The 19,722-nt window shown below is 45.8% G+C and overlaps 1 protein-coding gene across 5 annotated transcripts in view; it reads left to right on the forward strand.

Annotated features, from left to right (window-relative positions):
- The window catches only part of PAK6 (p21 (RAC1) activated kinase 6), a 42,669-nt gene that overhangs the window by 2,385 nt on the left and 20,562 nt on the right, over positions 1–19,722 (forward strand). Inside the window, exons 2-5 of one of the 5 annotated variants that reach the window (XM_086749096.1) lie at positions 6,915–7,067; positions 12,394–12,719; positions 13,032–13,230; positions 13,878–13,942. The gene's annotated coding sequence lies outside the window, so the exon portion shown is untranslated. Of the gene's footprint in view, positions 1–6,914; positions 7,068–12,393; positions 12,720–13,031; positions 13,231–13,877; positions 13,943–18,593; positions 18,606–19,054; positions 19,172–19,722 lie in introns of those variants that run through there. The other 4 variants (XM_086749098.1, XM_086749099.1, XM_086749100.1 and 1 more) reach the window with 4 other exon arrangements.

A 19,722-nucleotide genomic window follows, 5' to 3' on the forward strand; every position in this document is an offset into this window, starting at 1 on the left:
TTACATCCCTATGAAGTCTAAAGCCTTGGAACAGTTTACCTTTCTTCTTCAGGGTGCCATGAGATCTGTTGCTGAAATTTAGCTTGCAGAAGTGTCAAGTTGCTATTATATTTCGCATTTTTGAAATTGCATGACATGGATGCAGGCAAGTTATGCAAGATCAGCACAACACCCACAGAGTTTTTCTGTCCTGAAAGGGCCATGGCAATGCTTCCCAGATTGAGAAGTAACAACCTGGTTTGCCTGAGCAACGGAATAATGCTGTATTTGCTGCTCGTGGTCTGCAGTTTATACCTCTACAGGGCATGGGAGTCTTTAATCACAGATTCTTAAAGTGTGAGGCTTGGTTATGTCTGCTAACTCCCTCCCCACCCCGGAGCGAAGCTGAAGTCAGCCATCCTGTGATCTCAAGGCTCAGCTGAGGGGAAATGCATATATGATCTTCATACAGCAGAGTCTTGATTAGTATCTTCCCCTCGCCTTTTGTGCAAAACGTCACTCACCACACAGTCCCATCCTCTTTGCTGAGATCACAGCATCAGCCCACAATAAGAAAGGTCCCAGAAAACATTGATTCACTGCATCATAGGATCTTGATAGTGGTATGTGCCTACAATGTGATCTCATCTGTTTTACCTGCAAGCTTTTAATGGAATTTATCATTCTGGTCTGCTCTGACCTCCAATTGTGAGGATATTTTACCTTCTAACACCTGCTGACTACCAGAACGAGGGGGCGTGTGGCACTCAGCTCCACTCCTCCATGCAGCTGGTGCTGGGGTAGTGCTGGTGAGTAAGCAGCTGCGCGCTTGGTGTGTTTGCATGTGTGTGAGACTGAACCAGGCTCTTTCTGAAGAAGCTTTAAGATGAAATTGCTGAGAATTTTTGCCTGAAGCAAGAGATGTTTCCCGTGTTTGAGACAAGCAGCAACCTGCAGTCCGAAGGAAGAAGAGACTGAATTCACTCCAGAAATATTTTTCAGAGATCTTTTTTTCAAGGTAAGACTCCTATTGTGGGAGGTAGATGGGGCAACAGGGTCCAGCATTCTGAGCACTAAAATTGAGATTAGTTCTAACATTTTTTTACCTTCCCAAGCTGTAGGACCGAGAAATCTCTTGATGTCTCTGGCACTCCCTTTTTAGGCTGGAAATTTAAATCAGCCAGTAAGAACTAATTTTCTGAGGTCTGAAGCCATAAAAAAGGGGTGAGGAGGAATGCTTTTAACACTGCCTTTTGGCTGCCTGTGTTCTAGTGGTGAATAAATGCCATTGACTGTGCTTCTAAATCAGGTACTTAAATAGTAGAGGGATAAGTGTTGTAGGAACAGTGGGTGAATGAAAGTAAAATTTAGTAAATAGAGGTGAGATTATGGTTTATTAATTTTGTTTAGAGCTTTTAAACATTGATAGAGTACTTGTTCTGTAGGAGGCAAAATGAAGATTGTTCCTGCCTTGGGAACTTGAGCTCAAAGGTTTTTAATAGGCTTGGTTTGAAGAAATGCTATTGAAACAAGAGCAAGGAGATAGGATTTTTTTGTTTGTTTTTTAAAGCATCCATTTGAATTACATGTGAGCAACCACTTTATCACTGCTGAAAACTATTTGTGGAGAGGCCAGAAAGTGGTAGAAAGCTCCTTGTCTCAGCTGCAGGCAACTTGTTTCAAAAGTATTATTTAAGGTAGGAAAAAAATAGCTTGAATGTACAGAGATGACTCTGGAAAAAAACTGGTGAGGAACGTCTAAAAAAATCTTTTCTCATCAGCATCCCCTCCTCCCCAGTATAAACCAAAACCTGAAACTCCTCCCAGCTGGGAACCCTCCAGGCTGAGAATTGTATGCTTAGGCTGTGGCATATAAATTACAGCCCTTGATTAAAGTACAGCAGAGTCTTCTAAAGGTGCTGGAGCCATTAAGGAATGCACTTACTGAGCCTGGAAATGCAGGGAAGAGTGTAGGTGTGAGTCTACACTTTCTCTTTGCTCTCAAATTGATTTAATACTTGCATGCAGTTCCATTTTTCTCTTGGAAAAGAAATAAAATGTGCCCATAAAAGCAAAACCATCTTATGTTTAGGGAAGTAAGTGTAGTTAGTACACTTCTGCACCTAGAGCTGAGAAGGAGGAAAAAGCCTAGTCAGGTATGTGAAAAGTGAAATTGAAATGATCTCAGACTTGCTGCCTCTTCGTCCCTTCCCTGTGCACAGCAAGGAACAGAGCGGTGCCCGGGGGAAGCTGTGCTCTGTGAAGGCTGCAGAGTGATGAGGTGGGATTGCCTGGGGAAGGGTGCTTGTGTCCAATATTCAGGCAGGGAGTGATGGCCAGGAGGGTGCTTGGTGCCAGCAGTCATTGCGTAACTACGCTGCCTCCGCAGCTGGCTTTGCCAGGCGCTGGAGCAGTTAATGCAGTTGGAGGCTGTTGCTGCAGTTTGATTCCACTTTGTACAAATAGTTGAGATGAGGATATTCCTGCCAACTTCATGGTCAGGAGTCATCAGTTCTGCCTCTGACACTTGGGGAGCATGAATGAATAACTCTTAAAACATTAATCTAGGGCAGCTTCCAAGAATCCTGTGTACTGAAGTCCAGAATACATTGTGATCTGATTCATTATCCAAGGAAGCAAAGGCTTTGAAGAGGTGTTTACCCAGCATGTGGGCATACAGAACTTCAAAATCCCAAAGAAAACCTGCCTTGGCAATTTTCAATAGTATGTTTGGAGAGGCTAGCTTCAGTATCAGGAGGTAGGGGAGCAATGGATGTGCGAGGAAGGCTACAGAGGAGCAAGGAAACCGAAGAGGGACAGCAGTAGCAACGTGCTGTGGGCTGCTACACGGGACGGAGCAGCAGACAATATGGCTTTGGGGGGTATGGAAGATGCTGCTGCTCTGGGCAGTGTCGCTTGACATCAATTTAAACTGGAATTCTGCATAACCAGTGCTAAGCACCATGTTATCTTCCACGGGATGGTTCTTTACTTTAGTATTTCTGTATGCTGATAGGATTCGGTGGGAGAGGGGGCTTTTGCTGTTCCTGAGAACTGTGGGGGATGGATAAATAGGAGGAACCAAATGATACTGCTGGAGAATACAAAGCATAGCAAGCTAGATAAAGGTGATCCTAATTGAGGAGGAGGATTGGTATTTAATTAAAACTACTGCTAAAACTCGGGCTCTTAGTAGTAAAATAAATAATAGCAGGACATGAGTAATTCCTCTCGGGGGAATGTCGGAGACAAAATTACACTAATGTAATAATAAAAGGGGTGTGTGCGCAGTTGCTCAGAGGAATAGTAACAGGACAATGATTTTTCACTGCTAAGGAGTTCAAATGTGGTTCAAGTCAAAAGGGACCAAAACCTGTTAAAGCACACGCTCCTTGGGGCTCTCGGGCCGTTTCAGAGGCAGAGCTGTCTGGGTTACTGAACTTGCCGCCGACGCTTTACTTGGCAATCCCAGCAAAGAGGCAGGAGCCTGAGCTCCTTCTCTGCGTTAGCAAATGATGGCACATTAAGTGCGTCGCTTGCCTTGTGCTCCTGCTGCTCAGTCAGTGTGTTTGCAGTGAACTAAAAATAAGTATTTCAGGCCCAGGCTTGGGACAACTGAGCCATGTGTCATGCATCTGGAGGCAAGAAAGGACATTAAACTACCTTTTGCTTCCTTATTTTCCTCCTACCCCTCACTTCTAATCATGAAATCCTTTCAGAGCCCTGTCTGCATTCCTCAAGCTGTGATGCCTGTTCTAGTAAGGTGGTTAAATAGCGTAAACTCATTAACCATTCTCGAGTGAGTAATAGACAGTGACATAACATAATTTCTTTTCCATAGCTGGCTTGCATAATGCTGCATTTCAGTTGGTGTTACTCTTGCCATTTCATCCTTTTCATTTCTGTGACGTCCATCTGTTTACCAGACAGGGTTCAGAAAAAATTGGAAAAAAACCCAAACCAAACCAACAAAAAAACCAACCCAGCATATAAAAAGAAAAAAAAAAAACACACAAGTGAGTGAAAAGGGGATTTAAAAAAGAGCAGAGGTATTGGGACACTGGAATGAGAATTGCTGTTGCCCAAAGCAGGAAAGTGAGAGATGATCCTGGATACTTGGGGACCAGAAAAGCAGGTAGTAGAAGCTTTTTTCTTTTTATTTTCTTCCTCCTTTCCTTTGCCCTGCCCCAACCTGGAAAAAGAACCCTACCAACCATCCTCCCCCACCCCAAAAAACCCCACCACCCCAAAACAGCTGGCATTCTGGCTGTCTGAAAGCTGTCTGGTTTACAATGATTGGCACGCTTTGCTGTAGTCAGTTATTGGTGACAGAATTTCCTAAAAACAAGTATCTAAAGAATTCTTATTCCTCTGGCCTTACTTAGTCTAGCAAGGAACAGCACTGCTTCATCCAAAGAGCACTTTGGAAACAGTTTAGTGATGTGTTTTTTCTCCTGCAAGCTGCCAAGGGGAAAGGAGAAAGCCTTAAGAATCTCCGAGACACTCAGGTTGCCATTTGCAACAGCAGTGCTTTGCAGGAAACGAGCACAGCCCCCAGAAAACCAAGTTTAGTCGAAGGAAAGGGTAAGGTAATAGTGGTCTGTGGCAGATATGGAAGGTAATTCAGAGTCTGCTCCGAAGAATCGGAGTGCAGGCAAACTACAGCTCTGAGTGGTGTCGTTTCCAGGGGAGCCCAGCTGAGGCACTGCAGTCAGCATCCGTTGGCCAGCAGCAGGTACCCTGCCGACGTGATGTGGAGACACTTGAAGCACCATTGTGTAAAAAAGATATTTTAGTCCTTAAAATGAAATACAATTTCAAACTAGAAAGCAAACATACTTGCAGTACCAGCAGAGGCAAGTGTCTCTATGAACTGATAATGTCAACTTGATGGCTCAGTTGTTTTTCCCCTGAGAATCTGGTGAAACTGGACCGCCTGCAGTGTCGGTGTTATCCTACTGATGGGCGCCTAGTTTTCTGACTTTCCTCTCTGCAATGCACAATACTTTACAAACAACTGTATTTTGTTTTTCTTATACTCTTGCCATTCTCATTGAGATGAAAATTGTCACAGATCTTACTAATCTCTTCTAAATTTGATCGTATTCATGTGTCCAGAAGACAGTAACAAATATGCTGCAGAGCCTCAGTTGTCTTACTGAAAGAGTACGGATCAGGCCACTGTCCTCCCTGCTGTGTTGCAGGTATGATTTTTCTCACCTGTGCCACCCTTTGAGTCGTCTTTCAAAGCTGTGACTTTTCAAGGGTAGCAGGAGCTGAGGATCTTTTCCAGAGAAGCTGAAGAGTTGTGTTTGGATGGGAAGAACAGGTCTGAAAGTCTCTCCTTAATCTGGACCAGGAACAGAGGGGTTAATATGTGTAGTGGCCAGAAGGCACTCCACAGAGCTTAAAATAACAAAAATCAGGATAATTTGGCTTTAAAAACCAGCTGAGGTTTGATTCAGTCCTCATTAAAGTTCATAGTAGCCTTATGATTGGCTTCTGGAAGAATTAAGCAGGGCGTTACACTTTATAATGAGTACTTTACGTACTTTTTTTTGGGACAAGGCCCAAAAGTACACAGTAATGTTAGAAATGGACTTCTTTCCTGTAACATCCAGCTTAGAAAAATAATATTTCTAGCACTTGTGGAAGCCAGTTAAAAAACTCTGGTTTCCAAGGGACTTGGGGTTGGATCTGAAGAACAGATGTTACAGCTGACTCTGGAAAGAAGCCTCTCTGGACAAGTCATCTTTGAGCTGTTTACGCTACAGCGAGCTGTCCGGTTTGGGTACACACAATTAACTTGCAGAGCTCCTCAGTGTGTAGTGAAAGGTGTGGGAAGTCAGGTTGCAAACCTAGATGCTGTTACGGAATATTTGGGCGATAAAAGGAAAAATGCATACTGTGCTCATTTCATGAGAAACCTAAAGGTACAAAGTAATGTCACAGGTAGCTTAGGTCTTGCACCACCTCCTCAACCACATGTGCTGTTAGTAGACAAGGTGTTCCTCTTTGTGACTGCTACTGAGGAAACTTCCTAATGTCCGACACTTCATTATGAAATATGCACTGTTTGGCGTTAACAGTGAAGAAAATACTGGTTCTGCTGCTTGCTCCTGAATCGGGAATTTGCAGGGCTCTTTTGTTCTTGTGTTCTCTTCCAAGTGCTAAATATGTTCTCCCTAAGCTTCTACAAAATAGCAGCCTGAGTGACGTGAAACTGAGCCAATAACTTCCTTAAAGAACAGTGCCATTTATTTCGGTGTCATTTAAAGGTGTGTTTTTAAAATGGTCTCTTAGAAGTCGGGGTCACCTAAATGATCTGGCTACTTCTAATTTGTGGTCTGTGATCACCTTCATAATGGGTGGTGGCTGTTCTTGTACTGAGATTGCTATTCGTTGAAAGAAGGAAATGACAGAATTTTCCAGATAACTACCCAAGTATTTCTGTAATGAATCTTTGCTTAAGCACTTGGGCACAATTGTTAGCTAGGCTTTCAGTTTTCATCAAAGTTCTGAAGAGCAAAGCAAGAAAATGCTCATTCTGAATCCTGACAGGCGTTTGTTTTTAAAGGTCACATGTGGAAACGAACTAAGTTAGTTCCTTGACAATTCTATAAATAAATTAATTCAGAGAAATGTGTTCAAATTTATTTGGCAATCCAGAGAGCACATGAATGAGAAATGAGTCTTTGAATTACTAGTTTGATGAATTATGATGAAGTAGAAGGTTAACAGAATTTTTTCACTTATTTTTATGATGCCCTCTTCAGAATCTTTAGATCTACAGAATAGGAGACATACCATTTCATTTACAGTTTATATGGCTGTCTTATGTTGCTCCTTTCTTAATTTCTTTAATGATTACGGTTATTCAGAATCAGAGTATTTCCTTTAATATTTTTATTTTTATGTGTCTGTATATATATCAGTGGATTAGTTTCTGCTGTGATTTGAAGAGGATTCTGGTTCAGTCGTTCCAGCATGGTTCCACTCCCCGCAGCAGCCAGCAGGACCTAGACTCATTCCAAAGGAAGGACGTTTGCCAGGACTGCAGCCAAACGCCAGCAGGTCTGTGTGCTCAGGTAGGCTGTGTGACTCCGTTCAACCTGAGCCCCATTCATCATGTGACAGGGTTTTGGTATAAAAATGTTCTTGTAACACAGAAACAGCCAGGATGTTTCAATCCTTTGTAACGTGCTTTGCCTATGTGCGTGTTTTAATTTCCTATTGTGGAATCTGACAGCATTCACAGTTGCACAAAACGTTTGTGTAGTTTTGAATTTTTTTAATGGAGAAAATGGTGGTCAGAAGCTTTATCACGTGCCCAGCAGCCTGTGTTCGGCTCAGTTCTGCTCCCCAGAACAAGCAGCATCTTATTCTGTCTTATGCTGGAATTGAGGCTATTGTAAATTGCAGCCTGAATTAAGACTGGAGGAGAGGGCTGAGGGCAATGAAAGTAAAAGGCTTCTCTAACTGCTAGCAGGAAAGACCAACAACCACTCTCGGGGGAGGCAGCGATGAACAACTTTCTCTTTTTCTCTGTTGTAGCAGGATGTCACAACTAATGTAACTTTCTCCACTATATAAAAAAATCTCTATGTGGTGATTATAACCATTGAATCCTTTGCAACCCATCCTGTGGCCTCCAGTGCACTTGCAGCTCGTGGAGACAAGGGGAACTGCGGGTGCAGCATCATGACACGCATGTTTCAGTGGCAAAACAAGAAAGCCCAGTTCCTGCATTGCAGGTCGCTGGCTTCTGAGCTGTAGTGGCACGATTGTTTGTGTGGTTGAGCTGGATGCCAGGCTGCTGAAACAATCTGAGTTTAAAAATAAATGCAATGTTAATAATAATGTAAAAACCTGAACAGATTTAACCGTTCACCTAGCCCCTATTTCCAGTAAAAGCAAAAGCTGTTTGATGCAAATAGTTGTATGGATCATCTGCGTGGCACAGTCCACAGGCAGCTGTGCAGTTGTACCAGCACAACCAGGGAAACGAGCTGCGGTATAACCGCACGAACGAGTGGCACACAGCGTGCCGAACAGGGAGAGAAAAGCAAATGCTCGGTCCAGCCTCAGCAACTGGAGGAGGTTGAGATGAATTTTGGGCCCTCATCCCCATTGTAATGGGCAACCCCTTCCCCTCTTCTCTCCCTTGGATTCCATTCAAACAGCTGCTCTCCGCCTCTGCCAGCCTCCCCCCAAAATAAGCTACGCGCACACCCCGCTCTGCGAGGCACCCTCCTGCTGCAGGGTGGCTGCTGGGAGGGCGACCGTGACACCCGTTCCCCGGCACGTGATTTACAGTGCGGCTCTGGGAGACGGGCTGTGTGCGCGCAGCAGCTGAAGCTGTGCCGTCTGCGAGGGCAGTCGTCCCTGCCTCCACAAGGCGAGTGGGATGGAAGCCTCCTGTGCCGCACGGAGCCACATGGCTGGATTTTGACAAGCATAAGCTCCAGCCCTCAAATTATTCTAGGCTCTTGAGAGTTGGGTTTGGACGTACCCAGAGGTAGAGAATGACTAATAACAGCAAATGGTGTTAAGACTTTTGCTACCGTTATTTTAGCCACTAGGAATTCTGTGAGTTCTGGTTAATACTTTTGCAATAGCTGACTGACCTAGTTATTCCGAGCGGAAGCTGCAGTCTGTATTCCTCCTGTGTCAGCCGGGGATTTCAATCTGCATTTCTATAGCATCTTTAAGGATGGCAGCACGCTTGAAAAAACAACAGATTAAGCCGCCTCTGTTCTGTGGGAGTTAAGCATTGTCACAGGCATTTCACCAGCGTGCAAAATGACTTTCCCAAGGTGACCTGGCGGGTCTGTGGGAAAGGTAGGGCTATGCTGACTTTCTGCTGCAACCTTGCCATTGCAGGACCAATCGTTCTGACTTTTGTGGGAAGCGGCAGGATACACCTTTTGCAGAGGGTGGCACAGATTTGTCTGGGGGAGCATGATGTTACTTCTGTTATAACCTCATATGTCTGTGAATTTTTGCAAGTAAAAGATGTGGAAGAAGCGCGAGATAACTGTGATCCAGGCTGTATTGATATTATCTGCAGGGAACGTCTACCAAGCCACAAGAATTTAACCAGTAACAACATAGCATGATGTGCTGTGTTCAGGTGATCTTCTTGAGCTTTAGTTTCAGCTCCTCATCAGATGAGAAGATGAGGCTCTGTCCTGCCGGGATCTCCAGGACGCTCCCTTTAGTGTGTCAGCAATGCACAGTAAGCAGGAGGATCACCCTGACATCAGAGCTAGCAATTTCTCTAGAAACTTTCTGCCCACCTCTGAATGCAATAGCCTTGGGGAAAGGTAGCTAAACTGTAAGTGCTTATTTAAAGCGAAACTGCATCTGGATTGCTCCCTCCTTATCTCCAGTCCTGGCTATGTCGTGTGTTGATTATGAGACTTGCAGACTTGATTCCTATCTCGTGCTTCCTCCCACCAGTTGATGCTGATGCTTTGTGAATTTGCAACACACCCTTTCTCCTAGTGACCCCAATTGTTGGTGTAGGTATTTTTTTTTTTTTTCCACTTCCCTGGTCAGCTTGCTTTGGATTTCAAGAGCCATGAAAGAGAAGAGGGACCACACTTTTTTTTAATGGAAGTGCACTTGTACCTCCTAGCAAATCCCAGGGCTCAGAGGAGCACTGCTAGGAGGTCTAGCTCTGAACCACAGCCTGGCTCCATGGCTGGAATTGCCTTACTTCTGCATCAGATTTACTGTGCCTTGGTATTAGGTTTCTCCTGGAAGCTTTACTGAAGCAGGATAAATTTATCTTAACAGCTTGCCCAGTCCCCACAAGCTCCAAACAGGTGGCCAGGTACGTTTCTCCTGGCTAAGGCAGAAAGCCATCGTACATGGTACAGTTGTCCTTTTTGTTTTCTCCCCCCCCTCCCCCCCCCTAAGATTAGAAGTGCCCAATCTTGCCTGTAGGCACAATAAAACATTGAAAAGTTCTTATTCTCTCACAAAATTCTGTTCCAGTAGAGATGAAATGGCCTTAAATGGAATCTAATGCAGTAACAGCGCAGGGTATGAGGTGCTGGTGCTTTCGTGACGCAATGACGTAGATGGGCAGAGTGAGAAAAGAGACGAGATTGGCAGTTTTGATCTGAAATTTGCTATGCTTTGTGTCTGGGGAGGGGACGTGGAGTGGGGAATTTGCTGTGTAGATAAATCAGGCAGTCTGCGATGCAAGCATTTAGTCAATGTACCCTGCAGCGCTTCTTGTGTGCCAGTTATGGCTGCCATAGCAAAGAAAGAATGAGCAACGCAGAGTATAGCAGCCGTAGGAGGAGTGGGGTGTATACGTGAGTGTTTATATAAATGTGTGAGTGTAGTTATCTATATTATCTTGTGTGGTTCTCTAGGTAAGAAGGGACCAGTGGGCTGGGAAGGAGGAGTGAAATGTTTAATAAAGGGACAACTACTAAAGGGGAAAATCAGAGATGCGTCATTTTTTCTGGGAGATTTTTCTTCCAAGCGTGTAGGACTGCTAGGACCAAACTTGTGAATAGAAAGACTTGAAAGTGTCCTAATTTTTCATTAAGATTGTAGGTTGCAAAAGTTCACTCCAACTCAAAGCTGACGTGGTTTCATCTAAGCTTGTGTCTTGACAAGTAAAATCAGGCTCTTCCATTTATACAGCCCTTATGACTTGTTCTAGAAGACTGTTTTAGCATGTAAGCCCGTGAAATATAATCCTTATGCAAATCTGAAGCCAGTTCCAAGCCTGGGTGACTCCTTGCAGAAGATAAATGACATTTCTTTGTGGTGCTCCCAAAGCTATCATCCTGTAGACGACTCCTCACTGATTGGCACATCAGCAAAGCACAGATGCAGCAGATGACAACCATGGTTTGCAGTCACTGTTGCGTTTCCTCCACACCTAGCAGGATTATGCTCTATTTCCTCACCTCTGATCCTCCACCACGCTGCTGCTGCCTCTCAAGTCCCAGTCCTTTGGAGAAAGAATGTTGTCCCCCTCTCGACTGTGTTGTTTCCTACGATTAACATGAATTTATCTTCTTTTTGATTACATCTGTGTATGGGCCCTGTCCCATAGGAGGAGACCAGCTAATCCCCAGACAGAAAGGAACCTGGCTAACTTTTTCCTCTACCCTAGGGACGCTGCTGTGAGGTAACAGGCAGGAAATCTGTCTCTTTGGCAGGCTCTGGCAGGCAGGGACCTGCAGTGTCATGTAGAAGTGGTGACTGCACTTTTGGGAAGCAACCTTCCACAACTTAGCAGGTCTGGAAACAAGGATTATGAATGTCAGACCATCAGCTAAAACACCAAGGTTTCCTTAATGTTCTCTAATGAACCCCAGTGCTGTCCCTTCTCCATAATATTGCTGTAGATCTTGTGCGTTCCAACTAGATCTGTCACTCTGGCTGTTGTACAAAGATACCGCAGCCTAGCTAGGCGGGATAAATAGGTGGGAAGGAAAATGGGAATGAGGAAACATGGATAAAAGGTCACTGGGCTGGCCCACCTCTGCTGGACGAGCCACTCCCAGGAGAAATGATGTCAGCCTAATGATTATTTGTAGCATGACATTCATTTATTTGTTTTAAGGGTGGTTCAACAAAGCCAATGTTTTTTTTTAAAAAAAAAAAAATCATGAGGGTGTATTTTGAAGGCTTTTCTTTCTGCTCTTTGGACCTCAAGATATCTTGGGGTTAAGCCAGTATTGTTAGAGGTTGGGAGAAGTCAAGCATCCTCTTTATTTGCAGTGGAGAAAGAGCAGCTGATGGGTTTGCTGACCTGTCCTGGGCTGTAACCCCCAAAATGCCCTCTAACAACACCCCCTTCCACCGATGCCCATCCACCACTGCTGAGCGGTGCTGGAGCTGGTGTCCTACAGAATACAAGTCACCAGTGGAAAAGTCTGTTTCCAGGAGTCGGAAAACCCTGAGGCATGGCACAGGCAGTGCAACAGGATTATAGGGTGACACCAGACACCAGACCTCACAGCACTGACTCACGCTATGTGACAGGGGAAAAGTATAACCAAAAGCACCAGGTCATGTGCTGCTCATCTGCAATGCAAATAAATTGGTGAATTCCTCTATAGCCAGCCATATAGCAAGCAATCAAAGCTTTCCTGCCGGGAATGATGAGGAATTGGTGGCAGATCCTGAAATCTGCAGCCAAGCGACACAGGCGGAGATGTCGGGATTCGTTAGACACTGCAGCAGCTCTAGGCCCTGAGGCTGTGGAGCCAAGAGAGAAGAGCTAACGAGCAAGTCAGAGCTTTAATAGGTCAGCAGTGAAGCGGGGGGATGAAAAGGATGGAGGGGAATGGGAGATGATCTCCCCAGGGTTCCTGCCTGAGACCCAGCAAAGCTTGGTGCACAGGTGTGACTCTGAGCTCTCTCTCTCATCCCTTCTAGGGACCAAAAGCAAGAGACGGTGAAGAGAAGGCAAGGTGGTCCCAAGAGGCTCTGCAGTCGGTGTGTGTTGTTTTCCTTGGAAGAAGAATCTGAAGCTTCTCTGCGCTGAGTGCTCTGTGTCCCATCTGCTACCACACCCTGAAATCAAACTCGGCAGCTTAGGTGAACCAGGCACTGTACAAACATGTCAGACTTGCCTCCGCCCCTTTTTCCTCTCCTTCTTTCTCCTGCCGTCGTTCTCTCTCAAGTTTATCGGCGTGTCAGCGGATTCCAGTGGCAGAGCATTCCCACCTCACCTCTGGCTGCGGAGCAATGAGGAGTCAGGGGTAAGCTCCGTCCTGCGGATTTGGGGATTGACGTTGGCTTGCTTGCTTTAAAGCAATAACACCACTATCCTAATGGCCGCTGTTTCATGCGATTTGTTCCCTCTGTTTACAGAGGACTAGGTTTGTCAGTTTGAACTAACGTCTTCCCTCCCCAGCGGCTGTGCTGCTGCGGCTTAACCCCTTCCCTTCGGAGCTGAGCCGTGCCGCTGCCAAGAATTAGCGTAATGATCACACGTGTGTTGGCAGTGCCAGCCTAGGGCAAAGTAAGAGGGAAATGATTCAAGGGGTCATACAATTTTTTTTTCTCTCAAGGGATGATTCTGGAAGGGAAGAAAAACCGAGACCTGGATTCCTTTGGAAAGAAGTTTACTTCATCTTTACTCCTATAGCCCAGCAACACCCTCCTCCAATTGCCTTTGCTGCATGACAGTGGGAGAGCTGCCCTCCAGACCCTTCTTTCTCCTCTCACTTGGAATTGTCCTCTACTGGCATTGTTGCAGCAGGACTGCCAGTAAGATCTTGCAGTTTTTTTTTTTTTTTGCTTTCCAGTGTCTTTCAGGTGGGCCACTGTATGGGTCTGTGGTGCCTGGCGTCTAGCCGTTTAGCCTATTGACACTCAAGATGATGGGGAATGTGGAGAGGGAAATGCGTGTTGAATCTTGCAGGGTGATGCTCTTAAAGTGCTGGGGTGAAGAAGGGGTTAAAAATTACTCTGATGCTTGAGAAAGCAGACAGCATGTCAGGAACATGCATGCTCACTGCCTTTACGTGAGACACAGCAGTATCTCCTCTTAAGTCTTTTGCATCTGCAAGGACCCCCACCATGTCTTAGGAAGAGCTCTAGTTGACTGACCAGGTAAAACCCCTCGTGTCTGTGCTCCTGACCCTCTGGCTGCTCTGCTAGCCAAGATCCTTTCAGCACGCTTACTGAAACGATGTGGTAGTACTCGTGTGTGTACGGGTGCGTGAGTGTCTTTTGGCTATCTGAAAGCTGGCTAATCTCCTCCTGTTTAAGTTACAATCTACGACTCTATTGGGCATTTGTACTTAATTATCTTTGATAGGTGGCAACCACCATATACAGCCAGGTATTCACAGCTGCAGAAACCACTCCTGTCCGTTAATGTTTGCTGATGCGTTTGCTCTCTTCTTTGCCAGGACGTTGATGCCTTAATGTATTTGGGGACAGAGTACTGACAAAAGAGAAGAGAAGTTTGTGGCTGGTGAGTGTGAGTTCTCGGGTGAGGCTGGGGGATGTACGTACAGTAAGAGGTATTTGCCGAGTCTTCCTCTGCTTTTCTGAGTTTTGTGCTTGGGTAAAACCTGGGCCAGCTGAGCCCCTCCACAGCTGCTGGGAAGGGAATGCTGCTGCATGGCTCTCCCTCAAGCCCTGTCCCACTGGAAAGTCTCATTCCTGACGATGGGTTGAAGCTGTACATTGATGTTAATGTTCTGCACTGCCTTGGTGTGTACATCCTGAGTGCTAAGTGTGAGCCATGGGTTACGTATCTAGCAGCAAAGCTGATCAAACAGCAGAAAGAGCTACCAGCAAATAGTTTGCTGGATTAGTAACTGTGCTTCCAGATGGAGAGCCTATTCTATGTACAGGGGTGGTTTCTGTCTAGATGGGTGTGAGTATGCATGGACCTGGAAAGAATATTGTGGGTCCTACTGCCAAGGCTTGCAAAAGTGAGAAATACAACTCTTGGTCACAAAATGGTTTTCATTCACAAGGAGAACCACTCTAAAAGTTTGACTGTCCTGCCTCCCAACAGAAAATAAAGACCACTTTTAAATCTACTTCTCTAACGTGATTTAGGGAAATTCACAAGCAGAGCAAAGAGGTAAATATTTTGTGCAAATTGCTTAAAACAGCTTTGACTAACTCCAACTGTAAGTAAAAACTCAGCCAGGTTCCGAGTTCTGCATTGCACATGATGTTTTGCTGAGGGTACAACAGAGGTCCTGTGCTGAAGTTTCATCATGTTCAGAGCCGTGCATCAGTTCTGTCCGTGAGCTCTGAAGTCAGTGAGAGCAGCTGAAGGCTAACCAGTGCCTTGTGCTCCACACACCGACAGCTGCAGAGGGCACAGCAGGCTTTCAGTCCTTGCCCAGGGAGGCTGTGGCCTAGGGGACCAGTTTTTTTTGTCTGTTGTAGTAACGCTCCTCCTGCATCAGCTTCCAAGTTGCAGTTGTACAGACTCACAAGGGAGTGCAGAATCAGGACTTGGCCAATACAGGTCTTGTTTTTTAAGGAATTTCTCAGTATGGTTTCTAAAGTTGCAGGAGGATTACCATGTGGCTTGGGGACTAACGCACCAGGACTTGGTCATGAGTGACGATGTTGTTTGGAGACTGGTCTTCCATTTTCTGGTGTAAGAGAGCAATGTGAACGCAGGGTGATGATAGCCTAAAATTTCAAATCTATTTCCCTCAAAAAAAAAAAAAATATCTCAGGAAATTACATTCATCCTAGGGCTGAGCCATTTTAAGTGGTAGTGTTGGTAATTGAGTAAGGCAGTTAGTAATTAGATTATTTTGTAATTGATGAGCAGAGTGTAGCTGTGGACAGTAACAGTTACTTACCTTTTCCTGTGTTAGGAGTGCACCTCAGGTTTTAATGTATGGAGTGCTGTGTGAAGGTTCATACTCACGGCATGCGTTTTTCCTTCCCAAACAGAGCAGAATAACTGATACTCCCTAGGAGCAGACCTGTCTGTTACGATTTAAATTTCCGTATCTGTGTTGGCAGTAGTGAGTAGGAAGGCACGGAGAGTCAGCCGGGTTGTGAGGTTTAAGCTAGCCTGTCTCCTCCGTGTTTTGGGGCACACTGCCTAGGCTGTGGTTTTCCCAGCAGTTATCCTGTGGGGGTAACACAGCAAACTGCCTTGCAGGCTGTTGGCAGCAATTAAATGTGTGTGTGTGTGTATATATATATCTATCTCACTTTGGGGGAACACAATGGTCATAAACGGGGTCTAAGATTGTTCAGCGTTGTTTGGAACAGAGTTTAACTCTTGCACCTTTGTACCAGCGGGAGGTCTGGGGAATCGCTGTGGTGTCTCTGCCAGCCCTTTGCCGTGCTGCCGGAGTGAGGAGTGTGATCCCAGACGCGTGTGATTGCCAGTGCCTCTGCTGGGACAGGTCTGCTCACAAGCAATCGGCTGTGCTCACTGAGTGTGTGACACTTGCTTGGCTCCTGCCTTGTGCTTCCCTCCAGTAAAGCGTGCATCGTGCACGTTTGCAGCGCGGAGCTACAGCTTCCCTCTTGTGACCCAGCGTGCCAGAGGCAGCGGGAGCTGCGATCCGTGACGTCGGTGTGGAGGAGCACGGTGAGGTGCGCCGTACGATGTGGCACCCAGCGTTTCGAAGCGCGGTCTCCGCAGTGGCGTGTTCCCCACATGCAGCCAAGGGCCTTGGCTCCGGTGTGCGTCACGTGACCCGGCACGCCAGATGTGGCCCCTCGCGCTTGTCCCAACGTAACCTCCTATCCCATATGTAAGATACTGCTATTCATGTCAATTTTTGGAGACAGAACCTTAAATGTTCTTATTCTAATCTCGGTAGTATTTTTGAACGGATCTGTCACGCGAGACGGTGGAGAGCAAAGTCCCATATCCCACCCTATCTTGATGCTCTTTGGTCTTCTGAATTAAGAGCAAAATACAGCTGCTTGTTTTTAACCCCGGTGCATCCTTTGTGGCAAATAATGTCAGTAAGCCCACTAGAAACAATGCAGTCACTCTTTGGACGTGGAACGGTGGAGTGTGCGTGTGTAAGGCAGTGTCAGAGATGCGGTGCTGTATGGTTTTGTGTACCCGGAACAGGGCATGGCCACATCAGGTGTTTAAACGGTGGGGGGAAAAAGGGTCACAGTTGCTAGAGTGGCTTATGTCTCAGCTGTACGACTCGCAGCGTGCATCTCGCTGGCTTAGGGTGAAGAGGACGCGACGAGTTGCAGCCCACTCTTGGTGCTGCAGTGGCATTTGCTAGCTGTAACCCTCGCAAACCAAATACAGATGGGAAAAGGCTAATCTTATAATGAAGGCATTGGATTGCGTTGAGGTTTGGGTGTGATTTCTGTCTGAGCAGCTGGTTTCTGTCATGCTGTCTAGACCTACGTGCCGCTGTCAAGATCAAACATGTGGTCAGAGCATGCCTTGGCTCTCCGCGGGGCTGTGCACCCATGTTTTCTCTCCGTGGAAGCCAGGGTGTGTTTGGCCTGGATCTGGCCTTGAGATGAAGTTAAAAAGCAGCCAGGAGACATACCTGGAAGCTCTTTTAAGTTTGCTAATCCAGACGTAGCTGGGAAGAACCCGAACTGGTAATCTTTTTTTCTCTTCTGTAAATGAGGAATAATAATTCCTTTTCCTTACCTTTCATTTGTTTAGATGAAACAAATGACTTCAGAGACTGGCACAATGGGACAGTGACTTTAGCTGGGAATTCTAGGGGAGTGTAAATAATGAAAAACTTTATAATTTGTCAAGGGAAAAAGCTATTAGCATTTGGGACACACCTGTACTGGTTTCAGAAAGTTCAAGATGTATTTTCTCTGCAAGTGCTTTTATAAATCCCAGAATGAATTTGGTCTCTTATAGCTAAAACACCCCTAAAAAAAACCCATGTCACTGAGCAGCATCCAAAAAAGCCCAGCAATAGGCGTTCACTGTGCTTCAGGTTTGAGTCCTAATTTACGAGCAAGGAAACGGAGCAGGAGAGAAAGGGGGCAGCACCGTAGCCTTTAGTCTCTGTTCAGTAGAGGGCACGGCACAAAGCGTCAAGCAGTTGTGTTCTTTCTCTCATTTGTCAAAAATAAACCCACCGATATAACAAATACATCTCTCCCTAAGCTTATGTGTAATGTAATGTTAATCTGCGCGCTCACGTGTGCGTCTGGGCAGGATTTGGAGCATTACATCAGTTTGCTGTGCTGCTGGTTTGATCAGACACATAGCTTTGGTTTTGGGGGCTGGTGAGGGAGAGAGGAGTGGAAGCAAAGGGCTTGAAATAGGGGCAGCCATAGCACAGCAAGCAAATATCCACTCTTCCTTTAGGAGGAAAAAAGTACCTAAACCAGTATTTCTAAAACTGGAATTGCAGGCAAACGTGGAAGGTGTCATCGTGCAGGGCTCTCTATTCTGAGATCCCATTTCAGACTTCAGACCATTTTGCTTTTCTCTCCCCTTCCACTCACCCTCTGTTGTCATTTCTTGCTGTGTGAAGTCACATTTAGATCTGTAAGCTCCTCAGGGAAGTAACCTGTCATTTTGCTCTGTCTGCAAAATGCTATGAATGTTTATGGCCTATTATAAATAACAATCGTCTCAGAAACCTCGGGAGGGTGAACATTAGGATTTTAGGAGGTAGGGAATACAGTGAAATACCGTACTCACACGTGCGTGTGCACGAACACATGCATACACGCATACAACATGCATTGATAATGGCCTCTCTAACTTGCGCTGTGTTTGAACTGTATTACATGACAGTGACCAGCATGGAAATATATTTTTCCTTTTGATGGGTGGATTCTCTTGCATCGTCTTCATCTTCCCACTCCAAACTCAATCCACATATTGCAGTTCCTCAGGTCCTGCAGGAATAGTTCTCGTCCTCCTCACCGCCTCCTTGTGTCGCTGGCCGGAGCAGTTTGGCTGTCAGCTGAGGGAGTCCTTGGAAATCGCAGGAATGGCTTTCCCCAGCCCGGGGACCCAGCGTTATCTCCCGGCCGGCGCGGGAGGAATGTGGCAGGCTGCAGCCAGATCTGTGATAGCGGTGTGATAAGCGCTGAGGAGGGGGAGGGAAAGCTTATTTTTAACTGGAAACTGGGCAAGTGAGACTGAAGTGTAGCTCTCTGCCGCCTTGCTCTCATCCAGCGTACATGTGAGTGAACGGGCGCACGGCCGCGGTGAAGCGCGGTGCGCGTACACTGCGATGAGTGTGTAACTGTGCAGGGTGGAGGCCAGGCAGATGCGATGACAGTGCATGCTCGCTGCGTTGTCTGACTGTTTGAACCTGTGTGCCGTAAGGAGCGATTCCTGGTAACATTTATCCTCTTTTTTTTTCTCTTTTTTTTTTTTTTTTTTTTCCCCCAGTGGGGCTGATTCTTTTCTGTGCTGTGCTCCTCGGGCTGCCTGTCTCCCAGCTGCTCCTCTCTCCCTTCCTAACTCTCATTCCCCTTTCCCTCTTCCATCCTTAATCTTCCCACCCCTTCCTCTCATCCGAGCCTGACCCTTCTCTCCTCGCCCCTCCTTCCCGGCCGATCCCTCCCCCTGCTCTGGCTCTGCTGCCTGGGGTTTTTTCTCGTGCTCGCTGGCAGATGTGACAGCTTTGGGAACTGTATCATCCAGGAACAGCTATATCTGGAGTTGAAAAATCTAACGTGGTTTCCCAGGCAGCAGGAACGGATCGCTGAGAGAATTGCAATCTCCGACCGCTTTTGTCTTGTGGTAGTGACTTTTATTATTTATGTTTGTGACATTTCTTACAGTACAGTTGTCAGCAGTGAATGAAAGACTGAAGTCTGGTAGCTTATTATAAAATCAATGTCACAGTATTCATGTTATGTTACAGGGATGCTGTCTGTGTTTAAATACAGGGTTGGCTTGACTTACAAAATGTTATGTGCATAAAATATTCTGATGAATTTCTGACTGAATTAGAAAAGGCCTGTTTTGTGTATTTTATTTAAACATTATTTAGCTGGGTATTGGAAATAAATATAAACAGCTCTTGCTTGACAACCGCAAAGTGAAGGAGGCTGGTTAAATACAGACCTCCTCAATGAAACGCAAACCTACACAGATTGTGACGATCCATTGGGTTTCAGAGAACTATTTTTAGTGTATGAATTTCATTTGATCTTAATGCAGTGTACCTTTAAACCACCTGTCTGATAAGGGCGATGTCTCTAATCACAGATTGATGCTGACTGTATAAAGCAAATGTCACTGGATACCCAGGGGGATGTTGTATTTGGAGTTGATTACATTTTGTTGTT

Source organism: Chlamydotis macqueenii, chromosome 5 (genome assembly GCF_036417535.1).
Source record: "Chlamydotis macqueenii isolate bChlMac1 chromosome 5, bChlMac1.mat, whole genome shotgun sequence".
NCBI classification, from domain to species: Eukaryota; Metazoa; Chordata; class Aves; order Otidiformes; family Otididae; genus Chlamydotis; species Chlamydotis macqueenii.